At 40.6% G+C, this 10653-nt stretch overlaps 1 long non-coding RNA gene across 2 annotated transcripts; it reads right to left on the bottom strand.

The window, feature by feature from the left end:
• Positions 1-512: 512 nt before the first annotated feature.
• Positions 513-3001, bottom strand: LOC133793853 (uncharacterized). 2 transcript variants are annotated; one of them, XR_009874989.1, is made up of 3 exons: positions 2716-2986; positions 2183-2244; positions 513-1463 (listed from the first exon to the last, which is right to left on the bottom strand). It is a non-coding gene; the product is annotated as an uncharacterized LOC133793853 (long non-coding RNA). The 2 variants fall into 2 exon arrangements; XR_009874990.1 differs by lacking the exon at positions 513-1463 and having other exon boundaries at positions 1502-2244; positions 2716-2790; positions 2871-3001.
• Between the last annotated feature and the right edge of the window lie 7652 nt (positions 3002-10653).

Raw genomic sequence — 10653 nt, 5'->3', positions numbered from 1 at the left:
GCCAAGTCCTATTCAAGAGAAACAAGATAACCATTTTTTTCTTCACAAATTAGAATAATGAATTATAATTAAAATACTAAGTGATAATGATAACCATAATTCGAAAAAGAATATACCAATCACAAACAATATTTTAATCAATTCATCATGTGTATGAGTCTTACAATATTCTAAGTCTTACAATATTCTTACACAGTCTAGTCAACAGGTATATGTGTGTGCATGTGTAATCAATTTGGCGTTTTTTTTTTTGGCCATGTAAAGCTAGGGTCATTGCCCATGTTTGGCAATGGTAGCATTTTTCAAATTGTAACTATAATGGAGGCTATAACTGTTATACTGATGGTAGCTCTTTATGTAACACCCTCACTTATTTTAGTTAAAACCATATCTAAGGTGTTACGTTTTAAAACTATATCATATAATTCTTACTGCGGAAGTCTGGACATTTTTTTTTTAAACTTGAAAACTTATTTCACATTATTTATATTAAACATAAAGTGTGTCTCAAACATATTATACATAATGTACGCCCTGGTTTTCCCACGGGCTGATTAGCAGGCCGAGCTACGGACTAATCACGATTAGCCCATTGGCATCCCCAAGACCGGAGCTCCCGTTTCGAGGTCGTATCTTATTAGCTCGAGCAATCCCTGAGGACTCGCCAAGGTTTCCCAGGACTGGGTGAAGGAATCCGAAGGCCAAAGGTCGGGTCAAGGGAGCAGCTCGTGGCACGAGCTATGTATGGAGCTCTGACCCTCTATAAAGTCAACACACGCAAGATAAACGTGCATATATCTGACATCACGTGTCCGATATCTCCCTGACTTCTCGGACACGCAGCAGGAATGTGCGTGTTCAGATATCCACGGCTGGGTTGGGCCGTGCGGCCCATTATCTCCTTATCTATCGATTTGACCATACTTATGTGTCAGGTTTAGGAATTAATCATGAATGTCACAGAGTTGATATGACAAATAATAAGGTCACGGGATGACCTCCTTACCAACTTCCAGATGCCTTCTCCTATAAATATGGAGAACCTGGGAGTTGATAGGGGTTGGGAAAAATAGTATCTGAAGAGATATAGGCTTTGTAACCAAATACCCAGAATATATCAATAATATTGACTAGTGGAGTAGAGGGATTTTAACCTTCGAACCACTTAAAAACGTGTCTTGAGTCACCTAGTTCATTCTCTAAGATTTTATATCTGCGACGGTTCTATATTCAGCACTAATCCCTTTCTCTTCTTCTCTTAATTACCTGTTGGCGAAGAACCGCGTCAACACATAAGTATTAAATAACCCAATTTGTTTTCAATACATAACTTCACACTTTATTACAAATATCACATTGATAAACTGAAATAACCCACAAAGGTCGATTTGTTCATATGTACAAATCGGGGTCAGGACCATGCTTCAGTTCTCCTCATATCATTCACACATTTTTTTCTCTACCTGCAACACAAGACAACTGTGAGCCTAAAGCTCAGTAAGCAAAGTAATGCATGCAATGCTAATGATTACCCAATATCAATGGACATACACAACTTCTCTTTTAAATTTTGGGCCCCTTAATATTGTGCACACTGTTTGAATTGGTCAATGCCTGCAGGGCTTGTTACACATACAATATAAAATCCCATGGGTTCTCCTCCGGCTAGCCATCACCACAGCAGGGCACATTAAAAACCTTATTCCATCGTTGCCCCGTCGGGCTCAAGAGTTAAGGCGGCCACACACTGTGGTGTCAATACATATAACAATAACTCATATGGAGGAGAAATAAAAACGGAAACATGGCAAACAATATAATTGGTTCACTAAAACCTAGCCCAAATTATTGGGCAGCCACTATAAGCCTACTATGGGCCTCCGTTTACACTTATTAATACTTTCATTTGCCTTTTCAAAACAGTGGCACTGAACTTAAACTTCTTATTACAACTTTCTTTTATGTTTCACAAAACTTGCAAAGGCATCATATAATTAATCATCATAATATCATGCATGGTCTTATATCATATAATAATTTACCATATCACTATTATGCCATGCATACAAATTTATGATGAAGTGTCAATGTATGTTAATACCACTTACTCACAAAATATTCATATAATGCATATTTTCACGTAACATGTAATTCTTGTGTTGCAGTTGAGTACTTTACTTACCTTCTGTCCAAAATATAATTCACCGTGTAACAAGTGGTGTCTTAGGTATTGATGTGCTTATCCTGACAATGGCATGGATTTCTCATCATAATGATGGCAGTAATACATTGAACTCTCATTTGAAAAATACCCATAAAATATCATATCAAATTTCATACCCAAAACATGCCTAAAATGCCTTAAACCACCTAGATCGAGCATTAGATTTATCTTAGACATTTGGAGAAATTTTGACAGAGTTTCCCCTTAATTTTAGCTATCCTCAAATATCAAAATCAACCAATAATCAACATCAAATAACCTGCCATAACCATATATATCCCAAATACCAACATAATTCATCATAAAGTTATCATATACCGATTTTGATAAAATTATAATTTCCTAGATCATCACCTAACTTAAATGAGTCTCCACATCCATTCAAACATTTATAAACATATATACTCTCTTATAAACTCAATCAAATAACCAAAAATCATCTTGTACTCCAAGAACCCCAAAAACCTCATAAAACACAAAATTTCACTTACCGAGCAACTTTTCGGCGAAAACAATCTCTTCAAGCTTTTCTAAACCTCAAACCACTTGGAAACCCCAAGAAATATCTTAAAAAGGATAAAACACCATATATAAGCTCTCAGAAAAATTCAAAAACATGGTTTAACTTCCAAGTACAAGAACTTACCATAAAAAGGCTAGAACTAAGCTTAATCTACTTCTTTGGCTTTGCTTTCACTTGGATCTCCTTAGAATTTCTTCAAACCAGCCAAGAAATGGTTTGTGGTTTTCTTTTCTCTCTGTTTTTCAGAATAATGGTCCTGCAAAGTGATAAGGTTGATGAAAATTCCTTATTTTCAATGATTTAGCCTTATTGTATCAAAATTTGACACCTTTCATCTCATCATTTCACCTTTTGACTTATGAAAACCTTATCACTTCAATAATTTCGACTTAATCATCTGCTAGGCCTATTATCCTTATGTGTAAAACACTCACACCAAACCTTAGGTCCATATGACTTCATACCCAATAGTTATGCTTACCCGATCGAGCGTAGCGCACTTATGCTAAGCTCGTTTTGACTTTGCATCAATACCACTGATTATGTATACCTCCCATCAAGAATTGATCTAATGGTTCTAAAACCATTTTTACATCATCAATGAGACCTTAATCATACCTCGATTATGTAATGCCCCAAATTTCCTAATAAGGTTTAGGACCATGACTAAGAGGCCGGGAGGGCCATAATTGATTTATTATGATATTTAATGATTATATGCATGTTTACGTGAATTATATTAGTATATGATGGTGAATGCATGCATATGGGTGTATTTATACTTATAAGGGCATTTTGGTAATTTGGCCTGTTGAGGGCATATTTGTAAATTGGGTGCATACCGTAATTTGAGAATGAGATTTCATTATTATGGAGATATATTCGAGCTATTCGGCATGAGACGGTCATATATAATGGATTTGCGGTTTCGTCATAACGGGGTCAATTTTGGGGTAATAGAAATGTTTATTTGGTGATAGATTGGGAATATTTGAGATCAGGGTGAAATTTTGGAGGTTTTAACTATAATGTCCCCGGGGGTGTTTTCGGGACCCCGAGCACTAGGTTTTATTTAAGGTTACTTAAGCTTGAAGTAGCTTGTCAGATAAGAACGTACGTTAGAAAACCTTTCGCTCTCTCTCTGACGGTCCGTTTTACCATTTGAGCATTTTTTAGGAAATCTTGAGTTCTAGGAGTCGGAATCAAGCGAGGGTCGAGGCATAGCGATCCTAGGAAAGATTAGGAGCTTCTTAACCGAAGGATTTGATGGAAAACAACCCAATCAAAGGTAATCTAAGTTTGAAGTTTTAAGTTTTTAAAGTTTCTAAGCTTAGAATTGGACTTTGTTAATTGTTGAGTTTTTGGTCGGTTTGAGCCTTGGGTTTTGAGGGTTTTGGAGTATTGGGAAGATTGGGAACTTTGATTTGATGATTGGGGAATGTTTGGGTATGTTTTTGGAGGGTTTGGAGTGCTTAAAACACGTTTGGGAATGGCCCAGGGTTGGGGGCCGCGGCCCTGTTCTTGAGCGTCGCGACCCTAGTTTGATGAAGCAGGTGTCAGGAAATTGGCCTTGCTGGGCGCCGCGGCCCTTGATGGAGGGCGCTGCGGCCCTTGCCTCAGAGAACCCTGGGGGCCATGGCCCAAGGTGCTAGGGCCGCAGCCCTTGCCCTGTTTTCACCCCGTTTGCTCGTTTTCACCCCGGGAACTTAGCTATGGGCCTCGGGAGTGTCCCTACTACTTGGATTAGTTTGGATTGGTCTCTTGGAGGCTAGATATTGGTGTGGAACCTTTGATTATCATGTTATTGATGGTGTTCCATATTTGGTTATGATTAGGTGACCGCTAAGGGCTTAAAGGTTGATCGTTCTCAAGGGTCGTTCTTATATTGGTTCTAGCTCGAATCTGAGGTAAGAAAACTGCACCCTGTGTATATGTGACATGCATGGCTATTATGGATGCATGTTGGTTGATTATTGAGCATGACATGCATGGCTATTATGATGCATGTTGGTTGGCTATTGAGTATGACATGCATGGCTATGATTGATGCATGTTGGATGTTTAAATGTAAACATTGATAGCATAATGAATGCTTGGCAAGCTTTCCCATTTGCATATGATTATTATTGAGGCATGCTGGATGATTAAGTGTGATGCATGAGATGCACGAGAAACATGTGATTAGGGCATGCCATGAGTGATGAATATGAGATTGGCCAGAGCTTGAGTCTCTGAGTTTGTGCATGATCATGATTATGCTAGCAACTGTTTAGTAAGCGTGCTGAATGCCCTATTCTTGGATAACTGGCATATGATACATATTGATAGCATCGCTTACTTGTGCTTGGTACTGACTAATTAGTCAGATTTGGCAAAGGTGCTAGTATCAACTGTGAAGCTGTGACTTATGAGTCAAGTTCGGCAGTGGTACTGGGCACTGGTCACGTTGCACTGACTAATTAGTCAGAATTGGCAAAGGTGTTAGTATCAGCTGTGAAGGTGTGACTTATTAGTCAAGTTTGGCGGTGATACTGGACACTGGTCACATAGCGCTGACTGATTAGTCAGAACGGTTTTAGCGTGGTTCACGCAAGCCAACGGAGATTAGATCTAATCGACCATCAGCATTGAATGACTCAAGGAGCATTAATGCTAGACCGACCTCGAGGGTCGATGAATGAAATAAGCACTTGGAGGCTAGTGGCTTACTGTAATGCCCCGAATTCACCGATGTGTTTAACGGCATGAATAGTTGGTCGGGAGGGCCCATACTTGCTTAATTATGTTATTAATTGATTAAATGCATGTATATGTTGATTATATTATGATATGATGTGAAATACATGCATATGAGTCCATATTTACAATCACAGGGGTATGATGATAATTTGGCCCGTTGAGGGTAATTTGTGTATTTGGGTGCATAACTTGTTTTGTGAATGAGATTCCATTATTATGGAGATATACTCGAGCTAAGCAACATGAGACGGTTATTTTTAGTGGATTAGCGGTTTTAGCATAATGGGGTCAATTTTGGGGTAATAGAAGTGTTCATTTGATGATAAATTGGGAATATTTGAGATCAGGGTGAAATTTTGGAGGTTTTGACTATAATGTCCCTGGGGGTGTTTTCGGGACCCCGAGCATTAGGTTTTATTTGAGGTTACTTAAGTTTGAAGTAGCTTATTAGATAGAACATACGATAAGAAAACCTTCCGTTCTTCCTTTTCAAAGTCCGTTTTACCGTTTAAGCCTTTTTGACGAAATCTTGAGTTCTAGGAGTCGGAATTGAGTGAGGATTGAGGCATAGCGATCCTAGGGAAGATTAGAAGCTTCTTAACCGAAGGATTCGACGGAAAACAACCCAATTGAAGGTAATCGAAGTTTAAGTTTTGAGTTTTTCCGAGTTTCTAAGCTTTAAATTGATTTTGTGAATTGTTGAGTTTTCGGCTCGTTCGAGCCTTGGGTTTTGAGGGTTTTGATGTATGGGGAAGCTTGGGAACTTTGTTTTTATGATTGGGGAATGTTTAGGGATGATTTTGGAGGCTTTGAAGTGTTAAAAACGCAGTTGGGAATGGCCCAGGGTGGAGGGCCGCGGCCCTGTTCTTGAGGCGCCGCGGCCCTTCTTTGAAGAAGCAGGTGGGGAGCTCGTGCTCGCTGGGCGCCGCGGCCCTAGCCTCTGGGAACCCTGGGGGCCGCGGCCCAAGGTGCCAGGGCCGCAACCCTTGCCCTGTTGTCGCCCCGTTTGCTCGTTTTGACCCCGGGAACCTAGTTTTAGGCCTCGGGAGTGTCCTCGCTATTTGGATTAGTTTGGATTGATCTCTTGGAGGCTAGATAATGGTTTGAGAGCCCTTGATTATCTTGATTATTGATGGTATCCCATATGTGTTGTGATTAGGTAACCGCTAAAGGACTAAAAGCTAAACCGTTCTCAAGGGTCGTTCTTTTGGTCATTCTAGCTCGAATCAAAGGTAAGAGAACTGCACCCCAAGTGTGACATGAATGGATGTTCATGAGGCATGTTGATTGTGAGAATATGGACATGGATTGAATATAGAATGCTTAGCATATGTTGCTCACTTGTGCACGGTACTGACTCATTAGTCAGGTTTGGTAAAGGTGCTAGTATCAACTGTGAAGCTGTGACTTATTAGTCAGGTTCAGCAGTGGTACTGGGCACTTATCACGTTGAGCTGACTCATTATTCAGGACGGCCTTAGCGTGTATTACGCAAGCCAATAAGATTTGATCTAATCGATTATCAGCATTGAATGACTCAAAGAGCATCAATGCTAGACCGACCCCGAGGGTCGATGAATGAAATAAGCTCTTGGAGGCTAGTGGCTTAATTAGCAGCCACTCTCCCATTTGAAAATAGTGACTTGCTTGTCAGTCACTCAGTATGGTTTACCAGAACCTGTTGAAGGCTAGTGGCTTACCTAACAGCCACTCTTCCATTTGAATTAGTGACTTGCCTGTCAGTCACTCAGTGTGGTTTATCAGGACCTCATGTGATGTTTACTCATTTGTTTAAAAGCTTATTGCTCAGTGTGATTATAATGATAATCATTTGATAATGTTTATGAAAAGTGTTATGTTTTCTTGCTGGGCTTTGGCTCATGGGTGCTATGTGGTGCAGGTAAAGGGAAAGAAAAGCTCACCTAGCCTTGAGTGGAGAGCTGATGTGGTGTTGTGTACATATGCGGCCGCTTGACCACCACGGCCAAGGAGTTCTCAGAGAAACTAGGGGGTTTACCTTATTTTGCTGCTTAGGTCGGCGGGATTGTAACTTTACAACTATAGTGACCTTTTTGTACTGAGAACCACTTGTAAATGTTTTTTTTAGCTCTGCAGAGCAGTTTTTAATAAAATCTCCATTTCCTTTTTATTGGTTTTATACCTTAACTAGTTAATTACACTTAGAGCACGTTTTTTACCAAAGGACTCAGGCAATGAGTCAAATTTTCGGTCCACCGTAACTGCTCTGGGGTAGCCAGGGCGTTGCACTTACCTAGCAGCCACTCTCCCTCTTGAGTCATGTGATGCTCACCTATTGGTTTGAAAGCGTTATGTTCAGTGTGATTATAATGCTAATCATGTGATAATGTTTATGAGAAGTATTATGTTTTCTTGCTGGGCTTCGGCTCACGGGTGCTATGTGGTGCAGGTAAAGGCAAGAGGAAGCTAGACCATCCTTGAGTTGGAGGGCTTAGGTGATGACGTGTACATATGCAGCTGCTCGTCCGTCACGACCGAGGTTTAAAGTGGAACTAGGGTTGAACCCTGTTTTGCCGCTTAGAACGGCCTGTTGTAAATATTTTCTATAGTAAACTCTGAAACTTATGTTCTTGGGATCCCAATGTATATATTAAACGTTCTAGTGAAACGTTACATCCTAGCCAAAGTTTTTAATCCCTAAACCGCTAATCATACTTAGTTCACGATTTTGACCAAATGACTCGATTAGCGAGTTTAGCACTGTTTACAAGGCACACCGTAACAGTCCCAGGAGTTGGGGCGTTACAGATTACATTTGGTAAATCTATAAATACTCAATTTTACATCGAAATACTAGTAATCGACATTGTACTATTTTTCACTACTTAACCTATTTTGCCTTCTATATCTCACTTTCATCACTTAATTCCATGCCTTGTCCATATTTTTCATACTTTCTTATATCTTGAGCACATCAAACACCCATAAAAGACAACTCAAATGCCACAAGGTTAATAATATTGAGCATACATATAGACATCACATACACAACTTTTATACTTATACATGAAAACACTTATAAGAATATGCATATACTCAAATTAGAAATATTGTATGATATGTAATGCAATGCAATCATGTGATTATTGACTATATTATATCAAAATAATGTGGGTGCTACACTTTACACTGGTAGAATATTGTAACGATCCAAATTTGCTAATAAGGCTTAGGGCCTTGATTAGCGTGCCTGGAGGGCAATAAGCGAATTATGGTTATACTATGTGAATTTATGTGAATATGTGATTAGAGATGCATGTTTAGTTGAATTAAATATGCATGTGGGCCCCGTTCGGATATTAGTGGCATGTTTGTAATTTTAGCCCGATGAGGGCGTAAATGTGATAATTGTTGTAATTGTGATATATTGTAATATATCTGTGTAGCACGATCCGAGACAGTCCCTGGGAGCTGTTAACCAGAAAGTCACAACAGGGTTGAATATCTGACTCGGGAAGAGTCGAGGGGTATTTTGGGTATTAGATGCTTTATGGGGTTATCGGGTTATGAAAATGAATATTTAGAGATATATTTGAGGTTAGAGTGTTTAGGAGGGAAAATTGGGGAAATTTACTATTTTGCCCTCGGGGACGTTTTTGGTACCTGGAGCTTTGAGGTAACCTTAGAAGCTTAAGTTAAATAAAACAGAATTCAGGAAACACTTAGAAACTTGGAGAAACCGACCCAAGCCTCTTTTTCTTTTTCTCTCTTTTTCTCCAAACCATACTAAGGGAAACTTTGAGGAGATTAAGCTAGGAAACTCAAGATTCAAGGCTGGAACATTGGGGGATTGAAGCTTGGAACTGAGAAGGTTAGCTCAGAGATTTAATTAAGCAAAAGTAAGTCTTTAACTAGATGAATTATGTTGGTTTGCAGCTGGTTTTCTGCTGAGATGTTAGAGTTTTGCATGTGTGTTGGGTGATCGATCATTCTTGAGATTGATGAGGTTTAGAGTTAATTCTTTGTTAGGTTTTGTTACTGAAAGCATAGTAGAGCTTCTGTGAATGATGGTTTGGATTGTTGGGTTGATTTTGGGGTTAATTGAATTGGTTTTCATTGTAAAAATGGAGGATTTTTCTGGGTTTCAAAGGGTCGGGCCGCAACATTGTTCTTGTTGAGTCGCGACCCTCCGAAGCATTTTGGTGGCCTGGAAGAAGGGCAGGGCGCGACCTGCCTTATCTAGGGCCGCGGCGCGCCTGCCCTGATTTGGGCTTTCTCTCTGTTTTGGGGGCGGGCCGTGGCATGGCCTTATGGGGTCGTGACTCTTAGTGCAATTTTGGGCTTTAAAGTGCGTTTAGGCTTGGGAACTCAATAGTTAAGGCTCAGGATGGATTTATCTCCCGGATTGATAGATTTCAAGGTCCCGGAGATTAGAATTATGGCTCGAAGTTATTTAATGGATTAGAACTTGATGAATAAATATTGTTATGCGTTGTGACTAGGGTTTCAGCGAGGCTCCGATTAGGGGACTGTGCTCGGGACATCGGTGCTTGGAAAGCTCGGGACGCAGGTAAACTTCTGTTCCCGTAGAGCTTGTATGCAGGGCAGAGCCCTATATGATTGTGTTGCAGGGCGTAGCCCTTTGATTGAGTTTATTCATGTTTGGTATTTGTTTTATTATGCTATGTATTCATATGTGTGAATGTTCGGCAAGAGCCGAGAACGGCGCAGGCCGAGGTCGGCAAGGCCGATAACGGCAAGGGGCCGAGAGCGGCATTAAGCACGCGGAGTGCAAGGCCGAGTGTGGCATGGGGCCAGGAGCAACGTTTAGCACGCGGAGTGCGAGTTGCCAGGGCGAGACCCTAAAGGATACCTGGGATATCCTTACGGTGAGGACCGCGAACCCAGGGCCTGGTAAAGCGCCTGGGACAGCATGGCCGTATGTGTATAGCTTGTTGATGGCCTGGTTATATGCTAAGTGTTTGATATGCATATGTTATCTACTTGTGAGGGCTTTCTTGCTGGGCTTCGGCTCACGGGTGCTCTGTGGTGCAGGTAAGGGCAAGGGAAAAGTTGACCAACCATGGGTACGGAGAGGGTGAAAGGGCGCGTACATGTTTTGCCTGCCTGGCTGCCACGACCAGGGGTATTTTGGGAGATGATTGTACTAAACCTAGATTTTTTCGTC

This window comes from Humulus lupulus, chromosome 8 (genome assembly GCF_963169125.1).
Source record: "Humulus lupulus chromosome 8, drHumLupu1.1, whole genome shotgun sequence".
Classification (NCBI taxonomy): domain Eukaryota; kingdom Viridiplantae; phylum Streptophyta; class Magnoliopsida; order Rosales; family Cannabaceae; genus Humulus; species Humulus lupulus.
The sequence above is the reverse complement of the archived record's forward strand: the minus strand, read 5'-3'. Positions and strand labels throughout refer to the sequence as shown.